Source organism: Silene latifolia, chromosome 11, assembly GCF_048544455.1.
Source record: "Silene latifolia isolate original U9 population chromosome 11, ASM4854445v1, whole genome shotgun sequence".
NCBI lineage: Eukaryota > Viridiplantae > Streptophyta > Magnoliopsida > Caryophyllales > Caryophyllaceae > Silene > Silene latifolia.
In genome coordinates, this window is record NC_133536.1 from 73,874,019 (window position 1) to 73,896,720 (window position 22,702).

Here is a 22,702-nt window from a genome sequence, read left to right on the forward strand (position 1 = left end):
TTTATAGTGAAAATTAGGGAGGATGCATTAGGGTTAACTAAGGGCTAAACTAGTAATTATACTTTTTAAGTTGAGCAAGGAGAATCCGGTATTTTCTGAGAGAAGGGCTTCTCTTTTCGTAGCTTGAAGAATGAAAATCTTGCTGTACTGAAATCCGTGCGGATCAGAGTCGGGACGGCCAGATCTGGCCGAGGAATCCGAGCGGATTCGGGAGAGGGACGCTCGGATTGTCTTTGGGGGAATCCGAGCGGATTCCAAGGTGGGACGCTCGGATTGGGCCTGGACGGACGGATTTGGTACAATCCGTTCGGATTGTTGGTCAGCTTCAATTCTTCTTCTTTTCTTCCCTTTTCTTCATAAATTCCTTGGGATTTCCTTGGGGACTCAAGGATCCTTTTCTCAACATTGTTCTTCTACTATGATATGTACAAAGGCCTTCTAGTCTTGTCTCTCCTTGATGCTTGGTCATTGAATACAATCAATTTAGCCTCGTTTTGCCACGAAAATGCAAGATTCTTACTCCTTTCCTACCAAGGGATCAAAATCTCAAAGAATATGCAAAATAAAGAACTAAAGATAAGAAATGACCCAAATAGGCACTAAAAAGCATGGAAACAATGGTAATTCGGGGGCTAAATATGCGCCAATTATGGTCACATCAAATATCCCCAAACCGAACCTTTGCTCGTCCCGAGTAAAGAGGTGACAAAGACTAGGACCAATACTAACCTAACCTAATAATAATAGCCGATATGAGACAATTAGCGGGTCTCACTCCGCCCCTTCAACTCACAACAAGACAACCATGAGGTAGGATGCCTTCTTGCAAGGCAAGGTGGGTCTTGCCAAAATGGCGACACATCCAAACATTAAGCACACAAAATCAAGTAATGGATGCATCTACAAAAGAATAGCCACTTTCCTCATCTAAGTGGCGGAAATTATCTACAAGGGAAGCAATTCAAGGGTACACAATCCTTCATAGATGCAATTTGTTCAAACTACTAAGCCTAGAAGGATACCAATAAATCACCTCCAAGTTGTGTCAAGCTAGGGTACCTTTGTCCTCAATTGTTAAATGCTTTTGTCAAGAGTAGACTCCCTATGGTGTTAGAAACACTAGAGGATCGCGGAATTCCCCCTCTTGCCTAGACAAGAAGAAGGGTCGTCCCCTCTCTACCATGCACAAAAATGGATACGATGGATAAAGGGATCGATAGTAATTGAGTTTCATTTTGGGAGTTTGCTTTCATTTTTGTTTTTCCCCCCAATTTAATTTGGCATTTGACATTTGAGAACACTTTCTTGCCATTTCTTTTTGACTTTTGGCATTTCAATACTTGACAATTTTTCTGCATTTCTTTTTGAACATTTTCAAAGTCACCCCAATTAGTAACGAGGGTGCCTTGTATTTGAAGCTTAGGAGTTCTATTTTTTTTGCTCCTCTTTTCATTTGATGCATTTTTGCAAACTTTCTTTCACTTTTCATTTCATTGAACTCAAATTGATTTCTTTTTGTGCCCATTCCCTTTGATGACAAAAATGTATGGTAGAACATGGATGAATGATAGATGTATGCATGGTTTCAAGGGTCACCTTGGAATAAACGGTAGCCAAGGAGTTATCACACCACAAGGTACTCTTGACTAGGCCTTAAACCATGGGTCAAAGGATACTAGCATGACACATCCTAGGGTGTTTTACAAGCATTCTAACAAGCAAAGTCTTAAGAATAAAAAGCATCTACTAGGGCCTATATACACTTGTCAAGCTTCCCAAGTAGACGGTTTCGCAAAATTTTTCTAACCATGCAAACTACATGCCATGATGCAACTAACATATACACATCCTAATGAAAATGATTCTACCAACTAATATAGCATATAAACTAAATGCAATCCTAAGTTCACATTGTTTTACCGCATCAATCAAAATAAAGCCACATAGTCATTAACATAAAGAGGAAAAAGGAGATTGGAAAGATCATACCATGCGGTCTTCAATATCCTCATGTCTCGGATGTGGCGTAGTCAATCAAAGTGAACAAGGATAAACAAACAGAATATATAGAAGACAATATATACAAAGGAAATGAACTTGTTTTTGGTTTTTCAATTTTTTCAATTTTTTTTGCTTTTTGAAATTTTTTCAATTTTTATGGGTTTTTGAATAGAAGTTAAGTGTTAGAATTCCCATCCCCACACTAATATGGGCATTGTCCTCAATGGCCAAAATGATGGAAATTATGCAAAAATGATGCATGATTTCTATACTAAATGCAATTCTACACTAAGCTATACTACATGATGCATGGTTTTTGTTATGACGGAGAGGATAATTTAGATTACCTCCCGTTGTGTATGCATTAACTTCCCCAAACCAAATAAGACACTATTGCTAATGTCAAGGATGGGTATAGTTCATGCACACACTATTCTATGCATGAAACTAGATTGTCATTTTGGATTTTCAAAAATGGGAACAATAAAGAACACGTCAATGGTACCGAGGTGTGAGTCCTTTGATGTTGCTAGGACTAAACCAACAATGATCAAAATGAAATAAGATACAAAGAGATATAGACAAACCATGGGAGTGTAGGAGTCTCCAAGGCTAGTCTTCCATCATGCTATCATCACCATCACTTCCCTCATGAGAAGTGGTCACATTGCCACTTTCCTTGGCACTTTCTTTATCACTTTCTTCATTATCTTGCTCATCATCATCTTCACCATCTCTTTCTTCATCTCCACTTGCTTCTTCCTCAATATTATCATCAATTTCTTCACCATTTCCAACAACCTCATTGTCTTCCACCACGTCCCTTGATGCACCCGAAAACAAGGCTTCTTTATCCGCCCAACTAGGCAAAGGACAAGATGGATCAAGGAGTCCTTGCCTAGCTAAATGTAAGAGGGGAGGATATTGAGCCAAATATGCATTCTTCCGATCTTCATAAGCTTGCTTGTGCATGGCTTGCATAAGAAGAGTGACATAGTCTTTCCCAATTTCAACTCCTTGTGGTTTGAACTCTTCATACACAAAGGGGTAAGGCGGTATAACAATGGAAGAGGAGGGGGTTTCATGATCACCCTTTTGTTGTTGAATGATGTACTCGGCTTCTTCGGATAGGGGAAGTAAATAGTTGGTCCGGTGGACACTTAGACGATAAATCTTCGCGGGTAAAGTGAATGATCGAGCCTCACTAGTAAGCCACCCATACTTGGTGTCAAGGGGATTGTGAGCAACCCACTTGAACTTGTTAATCATGATAGACATATCAATAAGATGGCCACCTTCCTTAGCCTTGTACTTGCTATCCTTATTGAAATTAGGATCAAAGTGCTTGGCTAGGACCGTGACTAGGCCGCCATTAACAATAACGGTTGTACCCTTTTTCCCACTATCTACATGGAGCCATCTATCAACCAATAGCCTCAAAGAATTGTAAGGCTTGGTATGAATTCTTCCAATATTTAAAGCCGATTCAAGGAGAATAAAATCAAGTCTTGTGAAATGATTGGTGTCTTTCCTAGCAATTATGGTATTTCCCACAACTTTGTGCCATACTCTTATGCCCGGATGATGGACCAAAAGAGCACGACAAGCATGAAAATCATCAAATTTCTTCCCGGAGATTGCCTCCCAAAGAGGCTCGGGGTCATACTTCCCATATTGCTTATAATATTTCTCTTCATCGCTAAGACCCAAAATTTCACCCAATTCCTTAAAGGTAATGCGTCTACTAGTGTTAGCTAGACGAAACTCAAGATTTTCCCTATTCTCAACTTTTGTCACTTTTAAAGAACTTAAGAATTCCAAGACAAGGGAGGGGTATGTCAATTCCTTTGTTTCAAACAATTTCTTCAAACCCATGGCATTGAAAAAGGCTTTTGTTTGTTCAAGAACACCCAATTTCTCCAAAGCATCTTCACATATAAATTTGGTGGTTTGAATTGATTTCAAAGCAAACTTGGCAAATGTCTTTCTATGGGTATCGGAAATAAAAGTTACCTCCGGATAATGCAAGAGTTGATCGATTACCGGAGTAGAAGGTGATGCTCCCATAGAAGTTTGTTGTTGTTGTTGTTGCACTTCCAAGTTTGGTGTTGCTACCACCATTGCCAAAGCTTTCTTTGTTTGGAGAGCTTTTTGCCTTTGAGAGAGAGCCTTTGCCTTTGGTGCCTTTGTTGCTCCCTTTGTCCTTGCCATTTGATGAACTAACCAAGAAAAGAATAAAAAATCTTCAATTTGTAGAATGCCCAAATCGATTTGAAGGTGAAAGGCTTTGCCTTTATGAAATCAAAAATCGAATCAAAGGTTGAAGAATTTGTTCTTGGTTTTGATTGTTATTGAAGATGGAGTGATTGATTTGTTGTTTGAAGGATGGTTTGATTTGATTTTGGTGGATTTTGTTGAGGGTTTTTGTTTTTGTGATGGAGAGGATGAGGGTTTTGATGTTTAGGGTAGTGTTTGTAAGTGAATGAATGAATGAATGAAGGTGGGGTGGGTTATAAAGAAGTCGACAATTTCAGAACGCAGGGACAATCCGTGCGGATTCTGCAGCTTCAAAATTTTCAAAATCCCGCCTAGAGACGGGCGGATTCTGGGGAATCCGCTCGGATTCTTTTTGAGGGACGGGCGGATTTTGTGCAGGACGGACGGATTTCAGTCCAGAGATTTTTCTTTGTTTTCTTCAGCTTCAAGACGGGCGTCTTGTATAAAAGACGGACGGATTCTGTGAGACGGGCGTCTCTCCAGAAATAAGCTCGGATTCCTTAACAGTCAAGAATTTGCAATTTCAGCTCAGCCCAGGACGGGCGTCTTCTCAGCAGGACGCTCGGATTTGCTGCAGACGGGCGGATTCTCAGGAATCCGCTCGGATTCTGGTCCTTTGTACCCGGATTCACTTCATTCGTGCACAATGCATTTCCCTTTACCATTCTTCCATTCTTCTTCATTTCTTGTGCTCTTCATTGTGGGGGCACTACTAAGGCATGGATAGCCTAGGCAATTCCCATCCCCACACTAAGGTAAAGCACTACACATCAATTGAAATCGTTAGTCCCTCCCTCACTTCTCTCTTACATGACAATTATTTTGATCAAAGTAAATAAAATCCAAAAATGACAAAAATGCAATACAAGAATTGAAATGTAAGTTAGGGAGTTAGAAATATTTACAAGTGGTGGTTTAGAGAGGACTCCACCAAACTCTCATTCTTGATGAGATGTCAAGGGGGCATGTTCAAGGTGTTGTTGATGTTGCTCAACACCTTGAAGAAGTAATCAAAAGCTTGTTCATTGTTATGGTAGAGGTCCTCAATAGACCGTGGCCCTTGTTGTTGATCATGATCGATGGCATGCCCAATGTAGGGATTAAAGATCCCTTCAAATTCGTCGTCCCAAAGACCACAAACTTCATTGAGTTGATCATTGAAAATCTCTTGCTTAGATGGAGACAACTCTCCCAATTTCTTCTCTTGGCCAATGAGGCCATCCTCTTCTTCCTTGGTTGATTTTGATGAGCTTTGCAAGCTCTCCTTGTCACAATTCACTTGCTCTTTGAATGGAGCATCTTAAATTTTCTTCCTCCATTGGAGTTCCGATTTCTTCCTTTCATCTTTTCGGCTATAATGATCAATCATGAAACATGGCTCATGCAAACGAGGAGCTCTCATGGTCTTGTCGAGATTAAAAGTTATGCTTTCATCTCCCACTTCTAGAGTGAGCTCTCCATGTTTCACATCAATCACCGCACCCGCGGTGTGTAGGAAAGGTCTTCCTAAGATGATTGGAATGTTGGAATATTCCTCCATATGAACAATGACAAAGTCCACCGGGATGAAAAACTTCCCAATTCGCACGGGGACATCTTCCCATATCCCTAATGGTGTCTTCGTCGATCTATCGGCCATTTGAAGAGTGATATTGGTGCATTTAAGCTCTCCCATTCCCAACCTTTTACTCACCGAGTACGGCATGACACTCACACTAGCCCCTAGATCACATAAGGCTTTGTTGATCGTCGTGTCGCCAATGGTACACGGTATTGAGAAGCTTCCCGGATCCTTTAACTTTGGAGGTGAACTCCCTTGAAGTATTGCACTACTCACCTTAGTGAAGGCGATAGTCTCAAGTTTCCGGATCGACTTCTTCTTTGTGAGGATATCTTTCATGTACTTTGCATAGGCCGGTACGTGATTGATTAATTCCGTAAAAGGAATTGAGACTTCTAAATTCTTCACAATTTCCATGAACTTTCCAAGTTGATCATCGAATTTGGGCTTGGCTTGACGACTTGGAAAAGGAAGTCTAATCACAATGGGCTCCTTCTCTTTGGCCTTGTCTTCATTTTTCTTTGAACTTTCTTCTTTTGATGATTCCCCTTCTTTGGGGCTTTGCACAATTTCTTCCTTTTCACTAGCTTTCACAACTTCATCCTCAACTTGCTTCTTGATTGCTTCATATCTTGTACCACTTCTCAAGTGAATGGCACTAACCGTTTCATGTCTAGGGGATTACTTTGAGGTGGTAATTGCCCCTTTTGTCTTTGTGAGCTTGAAGATGCTAGTTGAGTCAATTGTGTTTCCAACATCTTGGTGTGAGCTAGAATGTTGTTGATGGTGGTGTCTTTTGCTTGGCTATCTTTTTGCATTTGAGTGAAAAATTCTTGTTGATTCTTTTGCATTTGGAGGACCGCTTTTTGGACATCAAAACCTTGGTCATTTTGGTGATTGTATGAATTTTGATTTTGGTAACCTTGGTTTTGATTGTAAAAGGGTCTTTGATTTTGATTTCTCATGGGTGGTGGAGTGTATGTTGTTTGAGGGTTTTGAACATTTTGGCTTTTGTATGAGAGATTTGGATGGAACTTGGTGTTTTCATTGTAAAAATTTGAATAAGGGGTACCGCTTTTGTAAGCTTGGAAAGCATTAACTTGTTCGGTTGTTCCCCTACACTCACTTGAGTCATGACCCAAAGTTCCACAATTCTCACATATCCCACTTGGGATTGATGAGGATGCCGTCATGGCATTGACATGATGCTTCGATGATTTTGAGTTTTCCTCAAGTCTAGCCATAGCTTGTTCAAACTTCAAGTTGATTGTGTCAATGTGAGCACTAAGTTGAGCACCCAATTGAGTAACGGAGTCCACTTCATACTTTCCTCCTCTAGTAGCCTTGCGAGGCCTACTATATTGTGAATTATGGACCGCCATTTCCTCAATCTTGTTCCATGTTTGATTGTCATCAACTTCGGTGAACATTCCATTTGATCCCATATTGAGAATGTTCCTTGAATCTTCATATAAACCATTCGCTAAGTCCATGGTGAGGACATGAGCGACAAATACCTTTGAACCGCTCCCAAGATTCATACAAAGATTCTTCATCCCTTTGCTTAAAACCCGTAATTTGAGCTCTTAGCATGTTAGTCTTTTCCGGTGGGTAGAATTTTTTGTAGAAGGCTAGAGCTAGCTTCTTCCAAGAATCTATTCCAAGGGTGGCCTTATCAAGGCCCTTCAACCATTGCTTTGCGGTGCCGATTAACGAAAAAGGAAATAAGACCCATCTTATTTGGTCTTGAGTCACGCCCGTTTGAGAGATAGCTTCACAATAATCGCAAAAGGTTTCCATATGAGAATGAGGGTCCTCACTAGGCATTCCCCCGAATTGGCTCCTCTCAACTAGTTGGATGAAGGCGGACTTGGCAATAAAATTACCGGTGAGATGTTGCGGGGTAGGAGTACCATTTGGTAGATCCTCCTCGGTGGGTATAGAGTGTGACGAGAATTTAGGCATTGTAGGTGGATTTTGTGTGGTATTGTTTAATGGGTTTTCTTCTCCTTCTATTGCAAAAGGATTGACAAACTCACTAGTGGGTTGAACAACTTCACCAACACCTCCCAAATTCCTCCTAACAAGTCTCCTATTATTCGTCAAGGTTCTTTCGATTTCACGGTCAAAAGGTAACAAATCTCTTTGTAACCTTCTAGACATGCAAAATATCAAACAACTCAAAAACAATTAGAACGAACCTTGAGGAGTTTTACTTCCCCAAGGTGAAAAAGACACAACTAATAACAATAAAAGAAATCTTAAATCAATTAAACACCGTCCCCGGCAACGGCGCCATTTTTGATCGAGGCCATTTCGTGTTCACAATTAAGCATATGTGGTCGTTGGTCAATGATCGATACAAAACACAATTTATACTCCACAAACAACTCTACAATTAGTAAAGAGGCAAGTAAAGGTCGGATCCCAAGGGACGGGTATTGAAATGAGAATTCTATTGTAACTAGTAGTGTCTAGGGGGTGTCACAAATTGGGTTGATGTAGAAGGTTACTAAACTAAAATAACAATGAAAATAAACTAGCAAGATGAATAAAATAAGGGGTGTAAACAATTGATTAAAAGCACTAGGGTGTCATGGGTTCATAGGGGAATCATGGGATATGATCATACAAACATGTTTTCAAATTATAAGCAAGCAATTATTGTTGTGATGGATTGAGTTGGGTTATATCTTACAATCCTAGGAAAGTTTGGGTCCCGGAGCCGAATCGATTAGATTGTACAACACCTACAAGTCGACTTAATCTTTCCTACTCAACACATGCATGGTCTAACAAGACTCGAGTTGGGTTATGTCTTACAAGTCAAGTTGAAAGGATAGAAGATGATATTAAATGCAAGGATTCATAGGCTTAGCATTTCATCAAATATAACATGTGCATGTATTAAGATCAAAACAAGCAAGCAAATAAGATATGAAAGCATATTGATTTAAGCATGAATCATTCCCCATGTTGGTTTCCCTAATCACCCATTAAACCCTAGCTAAGAGACTACTCACTCATTATCATATTGATCATGCTAGAAAGGTTGTCAATCATACTAACATAATGAAACATGATGAATAAATGAAAGTAATTAACAATAATTAAAAAGGGATTAAGAGATTATACCTACTAATGATTCCAATAATAAAGCAAGAATAATAGAAGTACTTGAATCCTAGATTGAGAGGTTGTCAATCTCCCAATAATAACCCAAATAATCTTCAATTACCCAAAATAAAGGATGAACAAGAGAGAGATTAAAGAACTAAAACTTGGATTAAAACTTGATTAATACTTGATTACAATATTAAAGAGAGATTTGATTGATATTAACTACACTAATTATTGATAAGAAGAACATGCTCCTCTAATTAGCCTAATGGGGTATTTATAGTGAAAATTAGGGAGGATGCATTAGGGTTAACTAAGGGCTAAACTAGTAATTACACTTTTTAAGTTGAGCAAGGAGAATCCGGTATTTTCTGAGAGAAGGGCTTCTCTTTTCGTAGCTTGAAGAATGAAAATCTTGCTGTACTGAAATCCGTGCGGATCAGAGTCGGGACGGCCGGATCTGGGCTGAGGAATCCGAGCGGATTCAGGAGAGGGACGCTCGGATTGTGCTGGGGGAATCCGAGCGGATTCCAAGGTGGGACGCTCGGATTGGGCTGGACGGACGGATTTGGTACAATCCGTTCGGATTGTTGGTCAGCTTCAATTCTTCTTCTTTTCTTCCCTTTTCTTCATAAATTCCTTGGGGATTTCCTCGGGGACTCAAGGATCCTTTTCTCAACATTGTTCTTCTACTATGATATGTACAAAGGCCTTCTAGTCTTGTCTCTCCTTGATGCTTGGTCATTGAATACAATCAATTTAGCCTCGTTTTGCCACGAAAATGCAAGATTCTTACTCCTTTCCTACCAAGGGATCAAAATCTCAAAGAATATGCAAAACAAAGAACTAAAGATAAGAAATGACCCAAATAGGCACTAAAAAGCATGGAAACAATGGTAATTCGGGGGCTAAATATGCGCCAATTATGGTCACATCAGAATGACCCTTCGTTTGCTTTTCTAGTGGGTGTCTAGGCCTTGGGAGGAGTACGCTGGCGCTCCTCCTTTCGTGGTTGAGGTCCTTCGGCCTAGGAGCTCGAGCCGACAGTTGCTGAGGACGTCGATGGGTCCGGTGTGGTACTTGGGCGAGCGCTTGGCTCGTCAGTGCTCTCGGGACGTCTTGACGGTTCCCATCGATCCTCCTCGGACGATGTTTATGGAGCCTTCTGAGGCTGAGAGGGAGGCTGACTTGGCTGGCGTCGGCGGTGACGCCCTCCTTCTTCCTGGTGAGGACTTCTCGACGTTTCTCTACGGGAGGTTGGCGTACTGGCCGGCTGTGGTAAGTGCTTTACCCTCTTTCATTTTTGATTGTTTGAGCATGTGATGAAAGATCATCGGTTAACGGAAATCATCTGATCTTGCAGGAGGTCGAGGCGGCGGGCATCGAGCCCCCAGAGTACCCCGAGACCCTTGAGTACACCGACACGACGGGGTTGACGACGATCTCCGAGCTACATGACTTTGACGTGGCGGTGAGAGATGCTGGCCTGGACGATTGGCAGCATCTGATTCGGAGGGTGAGTCTTCTAACTCGTATAGTTTTTGTGTAAGAACACATTTGCTCGAGTTTGCTCGATTGCTAAACATTTTCCTTTTGAAATGCAGGTCGCGCCATCCCGATTCGTGGCTTTGTGGAGGGTAGCCAACCGGCTACGGGCTACTCCCGTCGAGGCACTTGCTGGTGGCCGAAGACGTCAGGTATGAACCTTCCGTTTACTTCATTTTTGAGCTTTCTAATCTTCCTTTATGCTTGAAATGATTGACATGAGCCAGTTTTTGTCGTTTATAGAGGGAGCGCGAGCTGGAGCGAGAGCTTGCCCAGTCCCGAGAGGAGACAGCTCGCTTGTTGAGGGAGCTCGAGGTCCGTGACGCCGAGGTTGCTGCTCTCGAGGCGAGAGTTGTTGAGCTAGACGGCGACCAGCAGTAGCTTCCGCGTTACTTCTTGTTTTTTGGTTGTATTTCTGTACGTTTAAACATTTTAGGACCCACTTTTGGACACTTGGATCTTGTTTTGGGGCTCGAGCCCCCAGTTTGGTGTACATATCCCTTTTTGGTTGTATATATGATAGCCTGCGTGCCTTTGCTGCTGGGTTGCTTTGTTTGTACCTGCAGGTTAGCTTTGGACAGGTTTGGTAGATGACGGTTTACGCCGTCATGCTGCCGAAATTTACACAGAAATCTCATAGAACATATATTTATACACATGGCCTAAATCAGCGCAAAACAATGACTCGAAAAAAGCATAAAAATGACCAGAAATGAAAATGCAAAAAATTTGGTCGAAAATGGCAAAAATATGGTCGGAAGTGACCGGACAATAGGGAGGGTTACCCCCTAAAAAAAGAAAAAAAAACATATAAGTTTGAAATGGAGAGTGAAATGATTCCCCAATAGGAAAAAAGTAAAAAAGAAATGTATAAGTTTGAAAAATGATATAATTAAATTAAATACAAAAAAGTAAAAAAATGAATAAATTAAACTAAATTGGTGAAATGATTCCCCAAAAAGAAAAATTAAAAAGAAATGTACAAGTGTGCTAAAATGACGAAAATGTCGATATCATCTCGAGATGCGTGCCCGCGAAATTAGGAAACACGAAATATGGTAACCTGATGCATTTACCAAAATAATAACCAGTATGTATAAGAAATTATTCGTTGAGGAATTTAGGAAAGATCCAACGCGGAAAATCACAGAAAAAGTGCTGAGGAAGAGGCGCAGCACCTGCTGCGCCTGTTCCCTAGTGCGTCCGTTTTGACGGATTTTAGGAAACAGCTTCTAATATAAATAGAGACGTCGAGGAAGGTTTTATTCACACAATTCTTCCGTCTTTCTTCGTCTTATTACACAAAACTCCCAAAATAAGCCTACATCATGAATACTCTTGAGATTCGTCTAAAAGAATGGACAAATGAATTCTTGAATGTGGAGAAGCATGACATGGGTGCTTATAATTTTGGAGCACTTTTGAGCTTGAAATTGATCAAGGTAGTCAAACCGTTCCTAGATGCTTGTCTTGATTACTGGGATCCTAATTATCACATATTTGCCTTTCCTGGAGGCTACATTTGCCCATTTCCCGAGGAGATTGCTGCAATTGGTGGTTGGGATCCGGAACATTTGCCTGCCATTCCCTCCACTGCTCAAGGGTATAAGAATAAGTTTAGAGACTTGCTTGGATTGGCCAGAGTTGATGTTGACAGTCTTGTGACTTCTAAAAGAGTGCGAATGTTGGATTTCATCGATCGCTTCATCAATAGGGCTGATCCCACTGTCTCTTATATTGCGAGGCGAAGGGCATTCGGATTTTGCCTACTACATGTGTATGTCTTTCAAGGGCATGTTGACGAGGACATGAGGGGCGACCCTCGTGTTTTGAGCCTGATTGAGCAAATGGAGCTGCGCAGGAGCCCACCTTGTCTGTGTTTAGGAGAGATCCTATTCGGTTTAAATAACAGGAAAGCCAATCGCGACCTACCTTACTTGGGAAGTCCCATTATTTTGCAGGTAAAAGAAACTTTTTCTTTCTTCTTCTTTATTTTTTTTTTCATTCTTTTTTTTCGTTTTTTTTTTTTGGTTTTTTTTGGTTTCTAATACCCGCTTTTGGTAGGTCTGGCTTATGGAGCGTCTTCGATTGATCGAGCCCCCAGTTAATGTTCCTGCTTATCATGCTCGTTCGATTGCAATGAGGACCAGACTTTACATGGTGGACTTCACTCGAGTGAACAATTACTGGGAGAACAAATTGAAAAGTGAAGATGGCCCCTTAATTAGATGGATCGTACCATGGTGGCACCTCAAATATGTCACTGGAGTATCTTCCCTGGATCCTACCCGATCTGTTCGCATTCCCGGCTTGGAGTTTATGATATGCATTTTTCCGGAGAGGTTGATGAGACAGGTTGGATTGAAGCAGAGGATCCCGAAGCTTGACACTGTTCCGCAGACTGCCGTGGCGCTAACTACTGAGAGTCGAAGAGAATGGGCCATCAAATGGGCTCAGAGGAACATTTGGTTCTTGAATTCTTCTGTCAGTGCTCCGTGGGTGTCAGATTCCTATATGCGGTGGAGGAAAGCTACCACTCCGGAGGAGCGCGAGAGACTGAGGAAGCGTGAACCTGTTGACTACAAGGTTCGTGAGGTGGAAAAGGAGAAGGAGAAGCATCTGACTGAGGGAGAGGAAGAAGCTGGGTTTCGAGTTGTTCATCCTTCGAAGAAACCGAAGACTTCTCCTGCCGTCGAGATGGTGGTTGACAAGAATGGCAAAGCAAGACCACGAGAGAGACCATTGGTGATTAGGTCTGAAGTGGCGCAAGAGCGTCCGGCTCGAGGTCGTGACAAGAAGTGTGATAAAAATGACAAAGGCAAAGGGAAAATGGAAGAGTAGCCTAAGTCTTTATTATTATTTATTATTATTATTATTGTAATAAGAAGGTGGGGTTTTTAGAATCCTAGCCTATTTATTTTTATTATGTAACGTACTATTATTAGGAATAAAATAAAAGAGGTTGATTGGTTATGAAACCGTTGTGGTTTTCTTTTCATTATTCTTGTCGAATTTCAAATGCATTTGCAAATGTCCTTCTATTTACATTTAAAATAATTAAATGGGTTGTATCCCGTGAAGGATTGCCTATGTATTCATTTAAAAAAAATGAAATCAAACCCTTACGCGTAGTTCGAGTAAATGTAAAAGAATAATTGTTCTAAGCAAGAGCTTGTAATGAACTTTAGAGAACAAGCATGTGCTTTACTTACTCCGAAAATGCAATTTAGTTTATTTGATGATATGAGAATGACAAATTGTCAAAATGCAAGAGCGAGATGACATTAGCTTGATTCAGCTTGGCCAGGGGCCATTTATTTCATGCCACAAGAGCGACACGTGAGGTCACGCGAGGCGCGTTTTTTGATCCTATTCTAGGCATAGTAACGTTTTAGTTGGTCACGGTTTGTTCGGTTGGCAAATTCGTTCCCGTCTAGGTCTGTGATCCTAACTGCACCCCCTGAAAGTATGGACTTGACTAGGAATGGCCCGGCCCAATTGGGTTTGAATTTTCCTCGTGGATCGACAGGTAAAAGAGCCCTAATTGATTTGAGGACCAAGTCTCCTTCCTTGATGTTCCTTGGCTTAACCCTTTTGTTGAAGGCTCGTTTGATACGCGCCTAATATGTTTGCACATTATGTAATGCAGTTAACCTTCGTTCATCCAGGAGGATGAGTTCTTCATATCTATCCCTCTTCCACTCGGCTTCGGGTATTTGACTTTCGAGTAAAATATGCAAGGATGGTATTTCTAGCTCGACTGGTTGTACGGCTTCCATGCCGTAGGTCAAATAGAAAGGAGTATTTCCAGTGGGCATCCTAACGGATGTACGCTATCCCCATAAAGCGAAGGGTATCTTGCTTGGCCAATCTCTATAGTTGTCAATCATTTTCTTGAGAATCGTGACAACATTTTTGTTTGCTGCCTCTACCGCGCCATTGGTTTGTGGTCTATATGGCGATGAGTGGTGATGCTTGATTTTGTACTTGGCTAGCAATTGTTCAGTCTCAGCTTGGAAATGTGACCCATTGTCACTGATGATCTCATGTGGGCAACCATATCGACAGATGATATTGGTTTGTATGAACTTTGCCACGTTCTTGGCTGTAAGACTGGTGTAGGAAGCCGCTTCTACCCACTTGGTGAAATAATCGATTGCTACTAGGATGAAACAGTGACCTCCTATTCCGGCTGGAGTGATTTTACCGATGATGTCAATTCCCCAAGCAGAAAATGGCCAGGGAGATGTCATAGTGTAAAGCAATGAAGGAGGAACATGTTGCATATTCCCGAAGATTTGGCAATTATGACAATGTCTTACATATTTGATGCAATCAGATTCCATCGTGGTCCAATAATATCCTAAACGTGTTATTTTCTTTGCTATCATGGGTCCACTCATGTGAGGGCCACATTCTCCGTCATGGACTTCTTCCATCACTTTCCGTGCATGTGAATGATCAAGACAACGTAGGATTACACCAAGAGGTGTTCTTTTGTATAGCTCTCCTTGCATGAGGACATATTGGGAAGCTAGCAAACAGATGGCGCGTTGTCCCATTTTGTCCATATCTGGTGGATCGGTGCGTTGGTATGTAGCTCCGGCGTTGATTAACCCAAATGGCATAACCGTGTAGCAGTAGGTTCCCCATTGAGGGACAAAGGCAGTCTTATGCATGGCCTCTAAGGCCATCTTATATCTTGTTATATCCTGCGTATCCGTCCATGAAGGATAGTAACGCGTGATCCGCAGTATTATCCACTAATATGCCGATATGTGGTAGAGGAAAGTCATCCTTAGGGCTTGCTTTGTTTAAGTCTATAAAGTCGACACAAACACGGATTCTCCCATCCTTTTTGGGTACGGGTACTATGTTAGCTACCTAGTCTGAGTACTCGGAAACTTTGATGAACCCAGCTTTGAATTGTTTATCGACTTCCTCTTTGATCTTGAGAGCCCATTCTGTCCTCATTCGACGAAGCTTCTGTTTCACGGGTTTGAAACCTGGTTTGATTGGGATTCTATGCTCTGCAATGTCCCTGTCGATCCCTGGCATATCTTTGTAGGACCAAGCAAAAACGTCTTTGAACTTGTGTAGGAGGTCTATGAAATTGGCCCTTTCGGTGGGGCTCAAGGTTGTCCCTATCCTAAGTTCTTGGGATTCTAGTTCAGTTCCTACGTTGATGGGTTCAGTATTTTCTATCACTGGTCCCCCTTCCCCCTCTTGTAGTATTTCTTTGGCTATGTAGGGAGGTATTTCAATTGAGTCAGGGTCTGGGTCATTCTCATTATCATCGTAAATAGAATTGCATTCAGGATAACACGAAGAGTAAGCAGAACCTGATTTATTCATATTAAGATTTGAAAAAAGTTGAAACAAAGAAGCCATCTGATCTGTGGTCAGTGGCGGTAAAGGGACAACGGTTGGGACATTTCCCGAACTACTGTTGCTACTCGACACTAGGCTAGGAGAAACGAGGGGAGTGGGAATGACGACAGGAGGAGACTCTCTAGGAACTGCTCTAGAGTCCGACTCTGACTCCGACTCTGACTCTGACTCGAATTTATCGTCTTCTGGCTCTCCTTTGAACATCTCTCCTTCTCCAGTAGTGAGCTTGAAGAGTCTTCCTTGATTGTTTGTCCACTTGGTCGATTGGTGTTGATTTCTGTGATTAACGCGGTAGGGTTGAAGTGATCATCTTGAAGTATCATGGTAATGATCTCATCCTGCGCGGCTCTAACGAATCGATCTTCTCCAAATAGTAGACTTACGGCTTGTTCGTCTAAGCAAGGTGCTTAACGAGTCTTGACGGTAGGAACCGTTTCTGGAGGAATGAAGTAGCAATCGTGAAAGATCTCGATCCCGGCTAACTTCCTTTCGAGATAGTGCCAAGGTTCGGGAAATCCATGAAAGAGTTCTTGACTTCCGTCCCTAACGAAGTATCCATTTAGGGTAGGGAGATAGGGTCGCATTTGGATTCCCAAATTCTTACGGTTTTGAAATTGAGCGAGCATCTCGAGAAGTTCCTCTTTGATGGGTTTGTATCCTAATCTAAGGGGTATTTGATACTGTCGTTTCGTACCAAAAATAAATACCAAAGTACAACTAACAGAAGTCAGCGGTAAGTAGGGTCGATCTCCACAGGGAGGCGGTGTACTATCTATTTGTCCGTTTATCGGTCTAAATGTCACAATTGGGGGTTTTGATTGATTTAACTAAACTAGAGATTAAGGCGAGGGAAATGAATAAGAGAATTAACAGTAAGAGAAAGGAAGTATGCTAGGAGTCGGTCTACCGTGGCAGCTATCAGATCTTATACTATCGGGAATACTAAGCGATTAGACTATTGATAAGAAGAGCTATGGTCATCACCTTTCGGTCCTTAAACCGCCCTAGAGCGTAAACAACTTAACTTTCGCCCTCACTGCAATACCCTATTGTAATTAAGCAAGCCTTCCCTTCCAATCTTTCGATCTAGGTCGGGGTTAACTAAATTTATGGTCTCCTGCATGCATTCATTCGACCGGATAACAATTAAATTGCCTAATACAATTCCTATCGCAAAACTAATCTATATAAGTCAATTAAAACATCGCTACCACGGCTTCCCTAATCCTAACATACTAGGGGAATTAGCTACTCATAATAAAATAAGCAATGACAATAATTAAAGAAGAAATAAGCATTAAAAGAGAATAAGGGAAGAAATTACTGAATTAAGTGATCCGGAAAAGAAAGAGCAAAATAACAGTGTAAAAGTGACAGAGTATTCAGAGTAATTAGAGAGGAGAAGTCCCTCATTATGTCGACCTCCTATCCTATTTATAAGAAAAATAGGATTATTAACCTAATTGCGGAAAATAAAGCTTAAAAGCCCAGCCCGTCAAGGATTGTTGCTCGATCGAGCACTTAAGGCTCTCGATCGAGTGATATTCCTTAGCATTCCTCTCGATCGAAGACTTCTTTCCCTTTAATCACTCGATCGAGAAGAAGTAGCTCTCGATCGAGCAAATGGGCTCTCGATCGAATAGCAATAGTTCTCGATCGAGCACTTCTCAGCGCGTAATTCCTGCTTCGCGCACTGAACTTCAAACGGCTGCCATTCCTTCGTTACTTAGACAAATAGGGCGTGGTTGGTGGCGTTGGAAAGCTAAGAGGATAAGCTTTCACCTCCAACTGGAATCACCTTAATAGCTGTTGTAGAACTTGAGATATGGCTCTTACAAGCAGGAACTAGCAAATTGAAGCACTCTCTTGGCTCGCCTAACTTCCTTACTCCAATGCGCATCTCAAAATAGTACTTTCCAAGCTCCGACTCAACTCATCTCCTAAATGCATGCGTAGGGACATGTTTTAGGCTTGATTCCGCATCTCTAAGCTCATTCCTGCAATTAATACAAGAACTTCCAAAGTATGCAATTCGAGGCATATTCGTAGCAAATAACCACGATAAAAGCATAGAAATACGTGCATAAAATAGGCTAAAAAGACTATATAAAATGCACGTATCAAATCTCCCCAAACCAAACCTTTACTCGTCCCCGAGTAAACTCAAATGCAACTAAAGGAACGGAAAAAGATAACTCAGAGCTAGCTACAAATGCCCACTTAAGCCAATTTAATGCAAGCAAACTAACACTTATAGCAAACAGTCAAATGCAAACGAGTTATAAGATGTTTATAATAAAGCTGAACCGTCGACCTTGCAAGACCTTTAATAATGGACTCTCACGGGTCACTCTTCTCTCATGAAGCAAAGGGTGAACATATATATGTAAAACAGAGAAAGAGGAATAGTCGCTCACCTAGACTACGACCCACATAAACATGCATGCATCTAATATGATAGACAATTCTAGCTACCGTTCACACATTCCAACCAAACAAGGTCCTGTCACAGCCGAGGGCTTACAAAAATATGGTAAAGTGAGGCAATGGGTAAGAAAAAGGCAAAACATTTATGGGAATGTGGAGGTATAGGTGATCAAGCTAGTACCTAAACAGAACCATATGACAACATCCATTTCAAACTCAATTATTGATTAAGCACAATGCCCTTCATTTGGCATAAAATCTCACCAAACCAAACTAGAAACACTCCTCAAATGATATAAGATAGAACATAGGAGTCAAACCGTCTCAAACAAAATCTTTTTTTTTTTTTTCTTTCTATTTTTTTTTTCGGTTTCTTCTTCTTTTTTTCTTTTTTCATTTTCGTTTTCATTTTTTTCAATTTTTTTTTTCAACTTCTTTTTTTTTTTTTCTTTTTCACGTCATTTGTTCATCATCCTCCTTTCCTTCATAAAATACCAACTCCGAATCAACAGAATATGCGCCAAAATTTGATACAAGAGACAGTATACCGCAGAACAATCTAAACTAGCTTGACAAGGCAGGCTAAATCTGGATGTAGTTAAGGGTCAACAGGCAAATTTGGCTAATGTGGAGTTTATGGGTAAAAATGAAAGAAAGGGAAAATGTAAGCACCTCCCTGCATGTGACACCAACCACTAACCCGAATGTATGACGGCAAAAAGCAATTGAATTTCATATATGTGCAAATTAATGAACATGATATGCAAGGAGTAACTACTCACAATCCTACATGAAACCGGTCACAAATGACACCAGTTTATAAGGCTCTAATTCCTTAGAAATTATAAGTAGGTTGCCAAAATTTCAGGTCAAGTCTATTCGTTCAGCTAAATTTAACATTAACTCGTAGACATGCAAAAGACAAAGCTAAAAAGATAATAGTTCAATGCAAGGCTTAAGCAAAAAGACAGCTGCAGTGCAATTTCATCATTGAAATCTACCGTTCCGACTCAACCTATATGCTAAAATAAACGTGAAATTTTTGAAATTTTCAACAATTTTTCAAATTTTTATGAAATAGATAACAATGCAAACAGAAAATTAAACGTGATAACAGAAATGCAAATAAAAACAATATGCAGACACAGATATGGATGCATAACCTCCCCAAACCAAACCGTACAATGCCCCCATTGTACCAAAACATGGAAAGGAAATGCAAACTGAAGGAGAAAGAGAGTAAATGCGGAAAAACTCACAAGATAGCGCGAATAAAGGGGACCTCCCCAAACCGACCATGAACATGGGAGGTTGCTAAAGGCCCAGAGAACCGTCTCAGGAAGCTAATACAAGTCAAATACACTCGATATCCGTCCAACAGTGGTCAATCGAGTGAGTGGGCATCCAAGAATAGCTCGATCGAGAAGAAACTAGGTCGATCGAGTGGTTTCTTACTTTGCAGATGCTCGATCGAGTGGAAATTCTGCTCGATCGAAAGGAGTTCTCAGCAAAAGTGCTCGATCGAGTAGAGAAACTACTCGATCGAGTAATTCTCAGCGAGTACCTGCAAAACGCAATGAGAAACAGCCGCAAACTGACAAGACAAGCATACTGAGATAGTCTATGGTATAAAAACCATTTATTACAACTGAAATTGAAATAAAAAGCAAAATAAAATCGCCGGGTTGCCTCCCGGGTAGCGCTAGCTTCAGTCAGGTCCCAGCTCGACCTTCTTTTTCTTCGAGCCTCTATAATCAGCTATAATCAAAACAGCTCAAAGCGCGCAGCATTAAATCATAAACCTGCGCATGTGCTACACAGAAAGGTAAGTAGCACCACTGTGGAATAGCAAAATAGGAAATTAAAATATAAGACCGTTTAAGCCTAACAAATTTCCTATGCGAGCTCCTAAATTTATCCACAAAATATAGGAGCGCGGGAGCAATAGACGATAAAGTGGGGCTCCATTTCAGATTGACAAAATTGAGACGACAAGGATGGTGAATAATTGCTAATTTATTCGTCCACATGGGAGGGGGTAAAACATTAAAAGGAAAAGCATGAATCAGACAAGGCAGTATACAAACAATAATAAAATTACCATTTACTACCTCAGGTTGGTTGCTCTCAACGACGGAATCACTGACAAAGGAATGTAATACCTCATCCGTGCTAGGAGCAAATACCGACTCAGCTGTCCTTTCGTCGCCCTCAGTGGAATTCGTCCCGTAAATCTCAGCCTCCAGCGCATCCAGCTCGGCTTTGAATAAGGGGGACTCACCGTATCCGTTATTATCATCAAAATTATTGTCTAAAACGACCCCAAGTAACGCATCAATGCTCCCAATGGCCAAGTCAGTCGATCGAGTAGGATAGTCACTCGATCGACCAACTTCCTCCTGAATTCCACTCGATCGAGCAGCAATTTCTCTCGATCGAGTTATTTCTCCTGGAAAATCACTCGATCTACTAGTATTAGTCACTCGATCGAGTGATTCCTCCTGTACAGGGCTGAAATCTTCGCGTGGGACAGTGAAATATGATAGGAACTCGTCATCCGAGTCATAGAGGTCATCCTCAGCATTGGGCAACACGGTTTTCTCAGGGGAGAAACCGCTCTCAGCAGGGTACACCTCTTCTTCTTGCATCTCAGCTGCTAACTGAGCAACTACAGACTCGAGCTCACGGAATCGAGCGTCCATATTTTTATTTCTCTCTTGCATTTGCGATACAAGCGTCACCACTGAATATGTCCACTCCGCGATCTCTTCTAGCTCCATCTCAGCTGCTATCTGAGCAACTACAGACTCGAGCTCAAGGAATTGAGCGTGGAATTGTCTATTAAAATCTTGCTGAGCTTGCACTTGAGATGCAAGTGTCTCCAAATAAGATTTCAGCTCCGCAATTTCTTCTTCTTGTATATCTGGAGGGTCTTGTTGCGGTGGCCATTGATAGGGTGGATGTGGCGGCACAACTACAGCTGCATTGTGCTCAGCAGGACCACATCTCCCGCAGCAGATCACCGGCTGTTCCATATAATGGGACATCGGTGATGGGTCAAAGGTACTCAAGCCTTCCCTTTGACTGTCTTTCACCTAGAACTGTCTAGGTAGTACCTGTAAGGCCTATCAAAACAGCACTCAAGGAAAAAGATCAGAACGGCCTCAAGGGAAAAATTCCCTGAGGTTAAAAACAGATAAAATTTAAACAAATAAATAAATAGATTGCCTCCCCGGCAACTGATCGAGGCCATTTCGTGTTCACAATTAAGCATATGTGGTCGTTGGTCAATGGTCGATACAAAACACAATTTATACTTCACAAACAACTCTACAATTAGTAAAGAGGCAAGTAAAGGTCGGATCCCAAGGGACGGGTATTGAAATGAGAATTCTATTGTAACTAGTAGTGTCTAAGGGGTGTCACAAATTGGGTTGATGTAGAAGGTTACTAAACTAAAATAGCAATGAAAATAAACTAGCAAGATGAATAAAATAAGGGGTGTAAACAATTGATTAAAGGCACTAGGGTGTCATGGGTTCATAGGGGATTCATGGGATATGATCATACAAACATGTTCTCAAATTATAAGCAAGCAATTATTGTTGTGATGGATTGAGTTGGGTTATATCTTACAATCCTAGGAAAGTTTGGGTCCCGGAGCCGAATCGATTAGATTGTACAACACCTACAAGTCGACTTAATCTTTCCTACTCAACACATGCATGGTCTAACAAGACTCGAGTTGGGTTATGTCTTACAAGTCAAGTTGAAAGGATAGAAGATGATAGTAAATGCAAGGATTCATAGGCTTAGCATTTCATCAAATATAACATGTGCATGTATTAAGATCAAAACAAGCAAGCAAATAAGATATGAAAGCATATTAATTTAAGCATGAATCATTCCTCATGTTGGTTTCCCCTAATCACCCATTAAACCCTAGCTAAGAGACTACTCACTCATTATCATATTGATCATGCTAGAAAGGTTGTCAATCATACTAACATAATGAAACATGATGAATAAATAAAAGTAATTAGCAATAATTAAAAAGGGATTAAGAGATTATACCTACTAATGATTCCAATAATAAAGCAAGAATAATAGAAGTACTTGAATCCTAGATTGAGAGGTTGTCAATCTCCCAATAATAACCCAAATAATCTTCAATTACCCAAAATAAAGGAAGAACAAGAGAGAGATTAAAGAACTAAAACTTGGATTAAAACTTGATTAATACTTGATTACAATATTGAAGAGAGATTTGATTGATATTAACTACACTAATTATTGATAAGAAGAACATGCTCCTCTAATTAGACTAATGGGGTATTTATAGTGAAAATTAGGGAGGATGCATTAGGGTTAACTAAGGGG

The 22,702-nt window shown here is 40.9% G+C and overlaps 1 non-coding gene across 1 annotated transcript; it reads left to right on the plus strand.

Moving 5' to 3' along the window:
• The first annotated feature begins 7,325 nt into the window (after positions 1–7,325).
• Positions 7,326–7,432, plus strand: LOC141615442 (small nucleolar RNA R71). The gene has a single exon (XR_012529863.1). It is a non-coding gene; the product is annotated as a small nucleolar RNA R71 (small nucleolar RNA).
• Positions 7,433–22,702: the final 15,270 nt, after the last annotated feature.